Raw genomic sequence first — 16,479 nt, forward strand, 5'->3', positions numbered from 1 at the left:
TGAGATTTATTGGCTTAGTATATGTACTCATAAAAAAAATTTGACTCCTTTCAAACTTCACTTGCGGGGTATTAGCATTAAACATTAAATACTGGTTAATATGTTATTAGCAACATTAAATATTCATCATTAAGGCCAGATAAGCCCATGTAAGGCAACAGTGTAATGGTGAGGAGTGCATGGTGCTGAAATTGAGTTGATAAAAAATGTGTAGAATTTTTTTTTTCTCTATGGTAAATAGTTTGAATGTGCTTCCATTGATGACTGCATGGCTCATAAGTTCAGTTTGAAAGTTATGCGTAGGAGTGGAAATGGTCTACAGTACGAGCAGGAAAGAGGTCAGGGACAGGTTCACAGTGTTGTGTTACTGTGCAGTCTCTGTGCTGTATTTCCTTTTTTTAATCTATGCAAATGAAACGCAGGGAAAGTGATGAGTAGCAGAGGAGATAAAAGACAAAACAGCAAAACTGCTGAGACGATAGTAGAACACAGAACAAAGAGCAGACTTATTCATAAAGGATTGATAAAAGAGAAAGATTGATGGATCTCCCAGCCCTGGGGGATCTGACATTTCAATCCAGACCACTCATCATGGCCTCGATCTTTCCACAACAAAGACCCTCAGTCTCATCCCCGGACCTCGGAGGGTAACAGAGGCCCAGAGGACCTTGGCTCCCCAAAGGCCAAGAGTCCTCCCTGGGCTCATTAACCTGCTTTCCTTCCCCATCGTCTTTTAAGACCTTTGGGCCTGAAGACCAAGTTTTGCTAAGAGTCCCGGGAGGGTGGGGGGTTAAGTGGAGGTGAGGCCCTGTCAGGAGGTGAGGCAGCTGATGGGGCGAATTCAGACTGATTGTGGCAGACAGTAGGGGCACATTCTTGAGGCCGAGGGGTCTCCTTTTATGTGGGGATGCCTTGTTTGCTGCTTTGGGCCTCATTGAGGGTTAACGAATGAAACAAAGGACTTTAGTATGATTGTGTGTGTGTGTGTGTGTGTGTGTGTGTGTCTGTGTGTGTGTGTGTGCGTGTGCGTGTGTGTGTGTGCGTGTGCGTGTGTGTGCGTGTGTGTGTGTGTGTGCGCATGTGTGTGTGTGTGTGTGTGTGTGTGTGTGTGTGTGTGTGTTAGAGACAGAGAGTTTAGAATGGTTTGGAGGGAGACAGATCCAAAAACTCATATCTGATAAAGGTGATAACTTAAAACAAGTCTGTTTTTGCAGTAATATTTAATGCACAGGTCTGATATTCATGCACTCATACAATCAGGGTTCCCAGAGGTATACTCAAAAAGATACTTGCCACCAGGAGGGAAACCTACATATTAGACACCAAAATAAATCCAGCCCAACTCCTTTCAGTTACAGCAATACCAATGCAACTTGAAGTGCACAAATCCTGAATGCAAACAAAATGCTTTGAGCTACGAGAGTGATCCCTGACAAACAGTGGTGTATCTAACTGAGGTGAAACTGCCCTCAGATGACACCACTGAAAGGTGCACAATAACAGTCACCTGATACATGAGCATCACTGCACATGTTAGGTTATACCTACAGTATACTTTCAGATCAATGTTGTCTACCTGAACTATTAGAGTGCAAGATTTATGTTTGTTTGTTTTTTTTTTACAGATGACACATTGTTGTTTTTATGACACGGCTGTGCTCAAGTACTTGAATCTTGCTTGTTTTTGCTTTGCTACATTTCATGGCCAAAGATTGCAACTAACTCCAGATAGCAGACCACTGCTGTAAGTAAGTAAGTAAGTAAGTAAGTAAGTAATTGAGTGAGTATGTAAGTAAGTAAGTAAGTAAGTAAGTAAGTGAGTGAGTAAGTAATTGAGTGAGTATGTAAGTAAGTAAGTAAGTAAGTAAGTAAGTGAGTGAGTGAGTGAGTGAGTGAGTGAGTGAGTGAGTGAGTGAGTGAGTGAGTGAGTGAGTGAGTGAGTGAGTGAGTGAGTGAGTTAAATTTAATTTAATTTAATTTAATCTAATTTCTAGATTGAAACCTCTCCTCTTATGTTGGTATCCTGCTCACCCTCCAACCCACTCACTTTACATTATACCTTCATTATGAGTCTATAAACAAAGGGTTCTTTCTCACTTTCTGACATTAAAATAAGCCTCAAAGACTAAATTTCAGACATGTTTTTTTCTATACTTAAAGTGAAGTGATAATAAAAAAGTACCTTTTTAGTCTTGCTTTTAGCTGAGTTTTATTATTAACAGTTTTATTTATTTATTTATTTATTTATTTATTTATTTATTTATTTATTTATTTATTTATTTATTCATTTATTCATTTTAAGTATAGCATTTTATGTTCTTACAATGGTTTAATATTTTAGTGTTTTATTATCTTAGAAATGTATTTTATTTTGGTGATTTTAATTTCCTGTGTTGAGTTTTAACGTCTTACTTTACCTCCAGTGTTTCCTCATTAAGATATCATTTTATTACCATTGTTACATATATTGTGTTCTTTTTATATATATATATATATATATTTTTTTGTAACTTTTTTAATGTAACAACAAGACAAAACAAATACAATCAAACAGGGGCTCAGAAATGTGAAATGAAATAAAATAAAATGTATAATATTAAAAATAAAATGAATAAAATAAACAGATAAATTAATAGAAAACAAGTGAAGAAAATTTTAGTATAAAAGTAATTTTAAATACAAATATTGTGTTCTTAACCTTAGGATTGTGGGGTAGGATCTTTTTCTTAATTTATTCTATTTCAGGTTGTTTTTATGTACAGCACTTTGTGTTACAATATCATTGTATAAAAAGCGCTTTATAAATAAAGTCTGATTGATTGATTCATTGATGACAATTTGAGATACTGTATCTTAAGCTGAAACAAAAAGGATAGACAGATGATTTAACCACTATTTTCTTTTCATTTATATAGTTATTGTTATAGTTGTTTTGAAAGCAAAATGTCCCTTGTAGCCCCCACTTATAGGATACATTGTTCTCTACAGAATTTGTCTAACTGAAAATGTTTTAAATGTTGTTCAGTGAACTGGACAAAATCTCTATTTGAAGACATCTTTTACAACCTGTTAACAGACGTTTTTTCACGGGGCATCTTTAAACTTTTGCATGAAACCCACCTGGGGCTAATTAAACGGCTATTATGGTCAAAGCTTGCTCCACTCACTCAAACACACACCCTCGAGTCTCCACCCGCGCAGCGAGAGAGAGAAGGTCAAAAACACAGCTGAGTCAATAAACCCAGACACAAGCTCAGAGGAGAGGGCCTGAAAAGTAGACATGCAGGTTAGCAACCAAAAGATTGAGCATTCAAATCTCAACACCTACACTTCAGAGACGGCAGTGACTAAAGTGTAACTGGGGACTTTTGTAGGCAGGTTTTTTGTGCATTCTTACATTGATAATCAGATTATTGGGAGCAGGACAAACCTCAACGTTTGAGACTGCAAAATAAATATTAATGCCAATAACAGCAGAAGCTAATCTTCAGTTAAAAAGGCTCACATTGGTATTAGATAACAAGTAGAAATGTCGACATCAGCATAAGAGGCAAGCAATTACTGATATCCACAAGTACACTCTCCACACCCATCTTTCTTCAAAACCAAAAGGTCACACACATGTACAAACACACACTCTGAGCTGTGTTGGTTCAGCTAAACTTTCTTGTGTTGCATCTATCACGGGGCAGTAACAGGACCGGGCGTGTAGTCTCCAGCAGGGACTAAAACAGATTAACCATTCTGTAGCCGCATGAAATTATATTCCTCATAATCCCCAGCACTGACTGAAAAATCCCCTCTCACTGTGTGGCATGGGAGCGCCTCTTTTTAATGTGCCCTCTTGTTCTTTTGAACACACACGCACCTCTGCACACACAACCACACAAAACAGCTGGACGCTTACACACAGATGTGTGGGATTACAGAGTCGGTGGATAGATGGTGATGTGGTTAAACTTTGCGGCAATATGTCGCCACATATTGTTGTCAGTTCTAAGACCCTGCACTTTTTTCCCCTCAGTCATTTTCTATTCAACAGATAATCAGCTCTAATATTTTGATGACAGCACGTTGTCTGTACTTTCTGTCTAAACATGCATTTTGGCCGGGTGTTTACTTTTCTTTCATTACTTTAATCCCTTGTTTTCTGAATAATAACCTCAAGTAAAGAGTCAATTCCAGCTCCCAGAACATTAAGGAGGTTTGTTTGTCACGCACATATTATATCATGGGTGACTTGTTAGTACTCAGCACGTCACTATGCAAGGGATGACGTATAGTGAGCAGGTTGTTAGACTTGATTGGAACCCTGACAAGGTGAGCAGGATTCACGATACATTATTAAAATTTTACATGGCTACTTACATGAGAAGTTGATATTTTTAGACCAAATATTGATTTTTGAAACATTTATTGATTTTTAAGGGATAATTTCTCTCACAAAAAAACAGTCTGTTGCACCCAGTTTCAGCTGTTAGCTCTGCAGGATCTTTAAAGAAGCTAAGCTAGCTGTTATTACTTACATTAAACTGTATCCCGTACAGCAGGGGTTCCCAAAGTGTGGGTCGGGACCCCCTGGGGCATCGCTAGACACAAATGGGGGGTCGTGAGATGTCTTCCAGAATGTTTTTTTTTTAAGGTTATCTAAAAAAATATATATATATTATTATTTATTTATTTTTATTTACCTTGTTTTCTTATGTTTATCTTCCTTTTTGTTTGTACTGTTAATTATTTTTATTTCCTTATTATTATTATTATTATTATTATTATATTTTTTTGTAATTAGTTATTTTTTCTTCTCTTTGTTGGCTCTATATTACTCATATATAACTTTTTAACTCTTGGCTAACAAAGAGATACCGAAAAAATGCAATAAAAAATATTTGAATGATAAAAGTAATCTAAAAATGGTACATTTTACCCATTATGGTAAAAAAATATTGACAAAAAATAGTAGCTAAACCAGCTGGGATTGGCTCCAGCCCCCCGTGACCCCTAATGGGATAAGCGGTCAAGATAATGAATGGAATGGATAGTTGCTAAACTTGAAATAAAACCTTAAAAAAGAAAATGTAATGAGTTTTCTGCCTTTCTTTTTGCCAGATGACTCCTAAGTTTAGAGTTAGTGAACAGTTAATTATCAAAAGCATCAGTAGCAGTAGAAACACAGTCCCGTGCTCTTATAGTTAAGCTAATTTTCTGCAGACCAGCTAAATGAAGCCACATTAAATCACTTTGAGGGACGCTGGGGGTCGCGAGTCTTTGGCATCTATATTTTAGGGGTCGTGGGCCGTACCGTGTTCATTTCATGCACTGTCTTCAGGGATGTAGATTTCCCTGGCCTATCATAGCCTCCTGTTTCCGTCACAGTACACAAACTTGTGTCAAATTACCGATCTCCTTTCTGCAGATTGATATGATCACATGTAGTGTATTGGTCTATTAAAGCTGTATCCATTGCAAAGGTGTGCTGTCAATAAATAACAGACCATTGCTATAAAGTATTAATTACAACCAGTCCTTGAACTTTTGAACTTCAGGCTTTTTTCATGTTCAAAAGAGTGAATCATAACCATAAAAGCACGCCTGGTTTTACCTTTGCAGCACTCACACACTGAATGTGTGTTTGGCACGATGCAGATGGGACAAAGATTAGATAACAAGTGGTTTAGAAGGGACAAATAAGACATGTAAAACAGGTCATCAAAGGACAAGGTAGATAGCAGGACAGAGATATGGACGACAAACACACGCACACGCGCACACACACACACACACACACACACACACACACACACACACACACACACACACACACTCATACATCTGTTTTTCTTTCATACAAGTCTTGAGGTTTAATGTGGGCCCAACAACAGGACGGTTGATCTTACGCTGAACATTTGCACATGCCACTTCACATTTTGCAGACAGGAACAGTTCATGTAAATAGTACCTGAGAGCTAGTAGACCATACTGATATGGAAGCTTTAAGGATGACAAGGAAGTTAAATATACACATGCATGTGACACGTGTGCAAGTACATACACACACAGAGGCAAACACAATGAGGTCTCTGTGGATGAGGCAGACAGCCAGAGCAGCGACAGAGTAAGATTCAGTAGTCAATGGGGATTCCTCTGCAGAGTATGTCATACTTCACAGCAACACATGCTTCACCAGACACACATGCACACACGCCATGGACTGATCTGAGGAGACAGAGTATGATAGATGATGAGACTGGAGTCTGCTTCAGGCAAGAAAGAGAGACAACTGCACCACATTAAGGCCCGTTTGTTTTGATTAATTAATAGACAGATTAGAAACAAATCGATAGACTAATTAGATCAGTAAATAAAGCAGCTAAAACTTCTAAGTGAAGATGAGCTGCATTGTTTGTTTGTTTGTTTTGTGTTTAGGTTTCTCCTCTACCTTCTTTTTTTGATCTTATTTTACCCTATTTTATCTTTGTTTAATCTTGATCTCTTTAGGGAGCCTTTTTAACATCTGGCAAGGGACTACGGAAGTAAACTAGCCTTTTGGCTAACTCTGGTGTATCAACGTGACGAGCTGCAGAACAAAAGCTGATGTACTGTAAAGAGCTTTTTATGTCGTAAACGTTTTAAAAAGTTGTATCCAACGACAACACAGTAGATAGAAAAAGAACACACAGTTAAATAAAGGTGTCGGAATATGAATCTTATATAAGCAGGACTTGGATGGCTGTAGAAAAACACTGTAATTAGATTAAAAAAACATAATCAGGAAGTAGTGGGATATGGTCAATAAGACAGTCATAAGTCAGAGTTTCAAACCAATCAGGAGGCTCATGGGTTAACCCTTCACATTTACATTTCACTTGTTTTTACATACATTAACCCTCCTGTTATGTTCGTTTATCTGGAACAGCAATAACGTTCCTGAGTCAATTTGACCCAGGGCATATTCAATTATACAAAAGTGTCAGAACCCCAAAAAATCCCAATACCCGTTTTTTAAATCTAATTTTTAACTCCATTACTAACCATTTGAATCAAGATTTAGTTAATTGGTGTTCTTTAGTTCAATGAGGATAACTCACTCGTTTTTCATTAAAATTAATGTTAAAACTTTTTTATGTACATTGGAAAGCCCTAAATATAAATACAATAGTTTTACATGATGTAGATTTTTTTTTAATTTTATTTTAAATTTTGAATTTTTCTTTTTTTTATGAAGTGATGTTAACAAATTAACACGACACCTCTTCTGTCAAATGCTGCCCAGATTTTTATTCTGCATTTAGCTGGTTTAGAAGACATATATTACCTAAAATAGACTTTTAAAAGGGTCAATTTGACCCACAACATGACATGAGGGTTAAGAGTTTTCTCAAGATCCCTGACTCTTTTCGTACGAACAAGTAGAGCCTTGAAAAGATCAGGAATTCATATTGAACAGAGGATATCCTATGTTCTGTTTTATATTTATTCATTCTCTCATAATGAAGTGCTCAACCTTAAATACTTGCCTCTCAGATTGTGTAAACCTCGCTCATCTATAGTCGACACAATGTATCTGACTAGAAGCGTCCTGACTCCACATATCCCAAGGATAGCAGGTATTTGGTAAATAAATATGTGTTGATGTTTACTGTATGCACGCGGGTGGGCTGGACGTGTGCATGTCAGTTATGCTGAAGGGAGTGGGGTTTGTATACACAGTATATTATAATAAGAACCCAGGTCAACATGTTGACAATGGGCTGTTTGACCGTTGGCTGAAATTGAGGATGACAGATTGTGTTGCCATTTTCTGTAACCGACACACACAGAGGGCTGAGTGGTAACCAAGTGGTTTCTGAAACAGCTTGATTTAAAACATTCATCAAAACATTACAATTAGAGCATTGTAGTCTATCAGATTGACAGTCAAATAAAAGGATCTAAAGGGAATTTAATTACATGTTTCTGGTGGTAATCTCTATATCTCATATTAGTTCTGTCTTCTAATACTCCCTGGGGCAACAGTAAACAAAGCCAACACAATGGTGATAACCCTCCCACTCCACCATCTGCAATAACACTGCAGACAGTTGATGCACACGACTGCCTGACTGACTCATATCTGGGATTTTTCCATGGCAGGACTGGTCGACAGAATTTATGTTCTTACGCAGAGCGACATTTAATCTTTTTTAAGACTGGCAGTTCATCTCTTTACACTGCTGGTAATATTGTCAGTCATAAGTTGTACAATGCAAATACACTAATTGCATGATGCCCATCCAATCAGATAGCTTGTCTGTTTGCTTAAGACCGTATTGTAATAGCACTCTTGTTTACTCAGCTGATGGAGTTCAGGATGTCTGATGTTGCAAATGTTTACAGGACTAAAAATATGTTTGAACACAAGCAACTAACAGCTGTTTCTGAAGAGTTATACGCCAATACAAATTTAGCCAAAGCTCCATCCTATTCTCTCATATCTCTAAAGTACATCTCTAGCTGTTGCTTCTTTCATTAAAGGTTCACAATGCCTGCTGTGCTCTTCAGCTCTGTGTTGATATTTCCAGTGTGACTTCTGCAGCCGTCATTAGAAAAGACGACAGAGCGTAGCACTCACTGCACTTTGTGTGGATGGGCGTGTGCGTCTCGTGTGTGTTTCCATGTGTGCGGTGGATAAGTGGCACAAGTGACAGATGTGGCAGAAAATCCCTGTTTATTTTTCCCTGGGTCAGTCAAAGAGTCAGGATGTAGCTGTGTGGGATTTGGTGTATGTGTGTTTATGAGTGTATGTGTGTGTGAGTGTGCGTCCAGGCTTTGAGAGCAGCAAAGTGCTGACGGCAGATAACAATAGCCTTTATGTTCCTGTAAGATGAGCTCCCACCTGCTGCAGTTTGTCATTATGTACTGTATGGATGTCTGTTCTCCTGCCATAATGCTCAACAGTAATATCACAGGAAGTCTTCAAGCTTAGACTGTGCTGTCATCAAAAGTAGCTGTTGCAGTTTCACAAGATCACTTTAGTTTATCCAATTTCTTGATTCAAATTAAAACAGACCATGGGGTTAGCAAAGAGCAAGTCCAACACATCGAGTGAATCCACTGCTGCCAAACTTTTTCAAACAATGTCAATTTTGTATTTTTATTTTGTGCCTCTACCACTGGAAACTCTTATATCATGTTCACACCAAACAGGAACAATCTCTTAATTTGCATGTATATGAAAGCCACACTGATTTGTGTTTACTCGCTCCATTCATGCGTCAAAATTGCATGTACGCAAGTGCCCAAGACAGACATTTTCACGTGAGGGGAGGGGTTCCCTACAAACACCACTCCAGTTTGTTGTTACACTATGCCCCATGGTGTAATGTTGATATATGATCAAGAGTCTATGCAGGCATCCACAGTATCCCATTGACCAAATGGTATGCCGGTTTAGCTCAGGGGTTAAAGCAAAGCATGCACCCTGTATTCTGAAGTACTCAATGCAGCAGTTGCCAGTTACACACCCATCCTCAAACCTTTCCTGAAGGTCATCCCCAACTCTCTTCTCACAAACATTCCTGACTAAAGGTAAAATTGCTCGAAAAAAACAACTTAAATTGACTGAATTAACGATGACATCTTTGTTTCTATCAGAATCTATCCGAAAACTGCAGCTTGTTCAAAATGCTGCTGCCAGAGTTTTAACAAGGAAAAATAAAACTGATCACATAACCCCTCTTCTTAAAACTCTGCACTGGCTCCCCGTTTCTTTTAGAATTGATTTTAAAGTTATTTTACTTGATTTTAAAGCTCTTCAGAGCCCTGTTCCTCCGTACATCACTGATCTCCTGTCATTTTATGTTCCAGCCCGATCACTGAGGTCCTCGAATGCTTCCCTTTTAAATGTTCCTCGTGTGTCTCACACAAGCACTGGCCAGAGAGCTTTCTGTTTTTACGCCCCCAAGCTGAAGAACTCTCTGCCTCTGGGCATTAAAGCAGGAAGCTCTCTGGGTGCTTTTAAAAGTAAACTTAAGACTTACCTTTTTAATCTAGCTTTTAATTTGGAGTAATTTATTTTCAGCCCTGGACTGCATTATTATTTTTATTATTATTTTAATCATTATTATTTTAATCATTGCTTTAACATATATTTATCTTATCTAATTATTTATGTATTTATTTATTCATTGTATTCATCTGATCTTGTTAACTCTACCTTATTTTTAACTTCTCTCCACTATTACTTATTATATATTTATATATATTTTTCAGTATTTTATTTATAAACATGCCTTTTATAATTTTACCATTGTTGTTGTTTTCTGTCTCTCTTTGGGCTGCATGTTTTTATGTATAAGAGGTGCTATATAAATAAAGTTGAGTTGAGTTCTGGTTTCCTGCCTAGCTTGTCTGTTTCGTGCAGTTTAACCTAACCGTACATTATCCATCACAAATAGAGCAGGCACATATTTTTAGTGAGGTGGAGATGTTTCTGAGAGTGCAATCACAAGAATTCATAACTAGAGATCCCACAATCCTCCCTGCAGCATAGCCAGGGTCCATGGAAATGCCTGGTCAGTGTGAGGAGGATGTATCACAACTGACAAATTAAAAAAATGTCTTCAAAGTAGAGTACAACGAGACAAACATGACTGATCTTAAAGCAGAACAGTTAGATAACTCAATGATGATGTATCTCAGATTTCACAGTCCGGGTCAAGAGGTTTGTTCACAAACGTTATACATGAGCAAACATGAGGATTAAATGCAACCTCACTGATGTGATACGATTCACAAGTCCTCTGAGCCTCCAGAAAGCTCACTGAAAGCCTGAGGTAAAAGTCCCTCACCTGACATTCATGAATATCAAACACTTTTACACTGTCATCATAAAGATCCACATGTGGAGGAAGATTAAATGGTAGAGAGAAATAGAAAGAGGAGCTAGATGTATGGAGTGAGATAAAAACAGATCATAGGAGAGACAAAGAGCAGAGAAAAGATGAAGGGCGAGCAAAGGGCCTCGTCTTTGTTGTGGTCAGCGTGGAAGTACGAGTGCTGACATCAAAGTGCGGAGGATGGACGGATATGAGAGAGGAAAGGTCTGGAAGCCATATGAAATAACAGGAAGAGAGAGAGAGAGAGAGAGAGAGAGCTATAGGAACAAACTGTAAGAGAGAGAGGGGGGTGGGAGGAAGAGGACTTTAAAACAGAGGAAGGAGGGAGGGGAAAGCAGAGACAAAAAGGGAGAGTGACAATGAAATATGCTGAAACATCACGGCTGTGCAGAGTCACAGTGAGGCTGTGAAATGTTTAGTCAGTTGTGGCGGCTGTGGCTCAGTGGGTAGAGTCGGTCGTCTATCAATCAGAAGGTTGGCGGTTCGATCCCAGCTCCGGCAGTCACATGCCCAAGTGTCCTTGAGCAAGACACTGAACCCCAAATTGCTCCCTCTGTTGTTCAGAGGTGTGTGAATGTGAATGAATGATATTAGCTAACACTGATGGTCCCTCACTACATAGCAGCCTCTACCATCAGTGAGTGGGTATGAATGGGTGAATGTGACGAGTAGTGTAAAAGCGCTTTGAGTGGTCAGACAGACTAGAAAAGCATTTAGTACCATTTACCATTTAGTATGAGAGGATACAATCTGGAAAATAAGGCCCGACAAACTTCTATGTGAGTTCAGTGTGTTTTTCTCTCCACTGGATGAACCTGAACATCTGGCTCCAAAGTAATAGCTGCATAAAATGTGGACTTACTCCTTTAAAATGCACTATGAGATGCACTTAACTCCACTTCAAATGAAACCATCTTCAGTATGTGCAGTAGTGAAGTTTTCAAATTACACCCAAAGGGGGTTTAGCTGCAAGTTGAGCCAGGCAGAGACACGAAAGGAGAGCACTACATTGACAGACGCTCTACCACCTGTGCATTTAACAAGCCCCTCCAGGAAGTTGCGATATCGCGATCACAACTATCAACGCAAATTCAACCAATCAGTGCCATTTCTGTGCAGCCTTGCAATTTTATACAATCACTGCAACTTTTCCAGCAAATTTGACCAATCACCTTAACCTTAGCCCCCGTACGTCATTGGTTTCATCATCAATTTCACTTCCTTGTTAGAGGTTGACAAGATGAAGACATGTCCGCCGCGAAAAAAAGCACATTTACCAACTAATATTTCCGACAAAGTTCGTGCAAGTCAGTTTCCTGATGTTTTATATGAACGCAAGGGTAAAGTCTTTTGCACGGCGTGTAGTATCGTGGTGGAACATAAACGTAAGTCCTCACTTTTCAACAACAAAACACGCACGGAGAATGGGTGAAGAGCTGGGACAGCAGGCAAGACAAGTGACAATGACAACGTTGTTATTTATAAATTCTCGAATACCCTTTTAGTATTAATAAGCTATAGTTGTATTTATTTACAATGGTTTTTTTCTAGTACAGCAGTGTTTACAAAGTAGGGGGAAATATAAATACAAACACATATGCAACATAGCATCTGTTGAAAACAGAATCTTGTTTGTTTTAGGAAAATTATTTGCCCAATTTGAATTTAATGCAATTCATTCAAAAAAAGTTGGGAAGGGTCATGTTGAATAATCAGTTTTAAAGGTGACATATTACGCTCTTTTTCATCAAAATATATTGGTCTAAGAGGTCCCCAAAACATGTCTTTAAAGTTTATTGCTCAAATGTCACTTTGAAAATCAGATTTTGGTATGCCTGTAAACCCCTCTTTTTCAGCCCTGCTCAGAACAGGCTGTTTTCTGTGTCTGTGCCTTTAAATGAGAATGAGCTCTCTGACCACGCCCCCTCAGGAAGTGGATGTGGCCTCAGCTCTCCAGCACGTTGATTTAATGTTCACATGTTGGCTGAATATACACGGCTGCTCACAGACCAGCGTTACTTCAACCTTCTGAATCTGATCCAGAATCTGATCCTGACGGAGAGGCGCCTGCAGCAGGACCTTTCTGAACGATTGGTCACAGATTTTGTGTTTCTTGTTCTTTTATTTGTCAGTATGTCGACGTGTGTCTTGGTACACAGCGACGAACATGTAGCTATGTGGCTATGCTAACTAGCGCTAGCACTTTTCCATGATAAATAAAAATCATCCACTAGATCTTCAAATCTGCAGACGTGGGGAGTAAAACCGACCTTTGTGTTTATTAAGACAGCCTACAACTAGCATGCCTCTCTCCTATGCTCCTTGTTAGCACATGTGTGTGCAGGGAATGAAAAACGGAGGAGAAGTTGAAATGTATTTTATACAGTCTATGGGCTGATTTATCTCTCCACTGGCTGGTTAAACCCTGGATTACACTCGCAACTGCCAACTTGCCAATCTGCAAGTTCTGCATCTGGCCCATCTGAGAGTGTGAACATGGGCATGTGTTACTGGGCAGCAATAATTACATCTTGATGGGGATCTCTTGCAATCTGCAACAAGCTTTGCTAAAGAAAGCATTGCACATTCAAGGATATTTTTAGTTAAGAAGTTTAGGAAATGCAAAGAGGGCATTCATGTGTGCTTTGCCAGTTGAGTAGAGGAGATATAATTTTCAGCACTGGCCTAGCTTGAGTTTGTTAAGCTCATACAATGATGATTTAGTGGCCATACTGATGCAAAATTACTCATGAAGCATGGCCACAAACCATGCACCCAAAAAATATAAACACATGAGCATCATCCTGTAACACTGGCAGGAAATAACTTCAGGGCTCACACTAACAAACACACACAGATTCACCGCTCTATATTTAGCTGTTTTCTCTACTGTCCCATACCATCAAGCGTCAATCAGCCACTGACAGATTTAGCGTCATTAAGCTGAACAGATCCGTCTGGATTCAGGACATTACATGTGATAATCAACAAGTTTCTCAGTAAACACTGGATAGCCTCGAGGAAGAAATGCATGATGTGAGTTTAAAGAACTATTACGTTCTCAGAGTTTTAAGAACAACTCTTGTATTCATCAGTTATCGCTTCCTCTTTCTTCATTCTGCATTTTCACTCCCTAGCCAGTCCTCTGTGGACTCGCCAGGCCTGTGTCACTACATCCTGGGCTGATCACACAGAAGCGTGAGAGAGGGCGTCTACAATGTATACGCACACACACACATACACACACAGTCAAAGTCAGATACAGTTCAATAGCAGAACCCTTCCACTCCTTGGCATGCAAAGGAAGTTTCCCACTCTTTTTCTTGGTTTCTCTCAGCTTTCTCTCTTTTATTTTTTTTCTCTCTCTCTCTCTTTTGTGCCTCGTGGGACCAGGTCGACCTCTAGAACCAGGCCAGGATCCTTTGCTGAAGCTAGCCCTGTGGGAACTGACTTGTGGATTCTGTCTGCGTAATGACTGCTCTCTGTCCATGAATGAAGGAGAACCGTGGCTGGCCTGAGTGAATAGTGACTAGGGCAAGTTGAGGTGGGAGAAACGGAGTGAGTGATTGTGTGTGTGGCAAACCGGAAAAGACTGAGAAAGATAAACAACAATTAGTTTATCTAGGCGTGACTGCGCTTTGTTATTGTTTGTCATGTGATAAAGCACAAGAGTATAGTTCTGCTCATGTTATCAGCAGTCTTGAAAAGCACAAAATATAAAGATGTCAATCCACAGATGCCAAAATATACACAGGCCCTTAACAAGCACTTGAACACAGCAACACTTACTTCCGCATGATAGCATTCTGCAGATGAAAGACCTGCTCTAAGATATGTATCTATAAATAACTGAGGGAGGACAACACAGACAGTTTGTGTCTATGAGAGGAAGATTAACTTTGGACATTAGCAGGTCAGCTGGAAACATGTGTCCAATCCAGGTTGTATTTTTAAGATGAGATGAATGTGTGTGTGTGTGTGTGTGTGTGTGTGTGTGTGTGTGTGTGTGTGTGTGTGTGTGTGTGTGTGTGTGTGTGTGTGTGTGTGTGTGTGTGTGAGTAAAAGAGCCCCACAGCAGCAGGGAGCTAGTGGGCATTAAGATAACCGACAGGGAGGGGAATGAGTAAGTCTCCTCCAACTCCAATTAACCTTCACCAGTTTGACCTACTTTCAACATTAAAATAGAAAAACCCCAATTCATCTCAGATCTGTATTTAGCAGAGGAGGCTTTGTGTTTAAGTCTCTGCACTTAAAAGTCAAAGATGAGACATCTCGGTGTGAGACGCTGATAGTCTTCTATTAAAAAGATCCTCTACATCCAGATATCTGTGACAACTGTTTAGCTTCAGCATTGGTTATTATTGTATATTTGGGAAACAAAGAAAAGCTGCTTCAAAATCCTGGCAGTATCAAAAGCATGAACACAATTTCTACTTTACATCTTATATAACATCTTTATTTCCCTGCCTACAATCAGGACCATACTCAAATGCATCAAAAGAGGATAAACTTGTTATGTGTTTCAATATTTCCACAACATAAAACTGCGTCAAAGGATGATGTATTATATTTGTATTCTTTTTACATTGCATCAGTGACATCCACCAGATATGTTTTAACCTTGGCCTAGCAGTTTAAGCGTGCACCCTATTTACAGAGGCTGTAGTCCTTGTCACATCTGTCTCAGGTTCCACTCCCGGCCTCAATCATTTGCTGGATGTCTTCCCTCACTCTCTGTTACCCACATTTCCTGTCTCTCTTCAGCTGTTCTATCACATAAAGGCAAAAATGCTCAAAAAAAGAATTAATAGTAGTATTCGTGACGTCACCCATCTGTTTCTGAAGCGCTGTTTTGTGGCCAATCGTCGTTGCTGCTGTCGAGCTAGTGTGAGGTGAAGAGGCGGGCTTTGAGCCTCCTCGCCAACAGCTACAGTGTTCCTGCCTATCAATCAAGTCAGCTGTGCCTCTCATAATGGAAAACTCGTGATCTTAATATCTTTGAAATTGCTGCGTTATGAAAAAATTCAACCCGCGTACAGTGTGTGCCGATCGAGAAATGAGCTATCCAGACTACCCTCGTTTTTTGTACCAGGCTGTAAACATGTTTATTTCTGCTGTAGAGAGTCTGGCTTTTTTGAATTGGTGTGTATGTGGTTTCTGGTATCATCCAGAGCCAGCCTCAAGCGGATCCTCGATGAACTAAAGTTTTTAGCACTGGACTCATATTTTTAGACCAGAGGTTGCAGCTTGGTAAATACTGATAAAAGTGAGGAGTTGGGTTCACAAAAAGAATCTTCTTGATTTTGATTGGTCAATGATGCAGACGTGACACTGACGAGCGTAATGATGTTCCTAAAAGTTGAACTATTTTCAACAGAGAGTGGAACAAAAAACAGCTGACACAAAGGGCATTTTCCGGCTTAATACGCTGAGCACTGACAGTACTGAACTACAACTGATTTTATTTTTTATTTTTTAAGTTATATTTTTGGGCTTTTGGGCCTTTATAATAGGACAGCTGAAGAGAGACAGGAAATGTGAGGAGCAGAGAGGGGGGAAGACATGAAGGACATGGTCGCGGCCGGGAGTCAAACTGGCAACC

The 16,479-nt window shown here is 39.3% G+C and overlaps 1 protein-coding gene across 1 annotated transcript in view; it reads right to left on the reverse strand.

Annotated features, from left to right (window-relative positions):
- LOC117824577 (NHS-like protein 1) overlaps window positions 1-16,479 on the reverse strand; it is a 144,168-nt gene that overhangs the window by 121,815 nt on the left and 5,874 nt on the right.

Source organism: Notolabrus celidotus, chromosome 13 (genome assembly GCF_009762535.1).
Source record: "Notolabrus celidotus isolate fNotCel1 chromosome 13, fNotCel1.pri, whole genome shotgun sequence".
In the NCBI taxonomy this organism is placed as follows: Eukaryota; Metazoa; Chordata; class Actinopteri; order Labriformes; family Labridae; genus Notolabrus; species Notolabrus celidotus.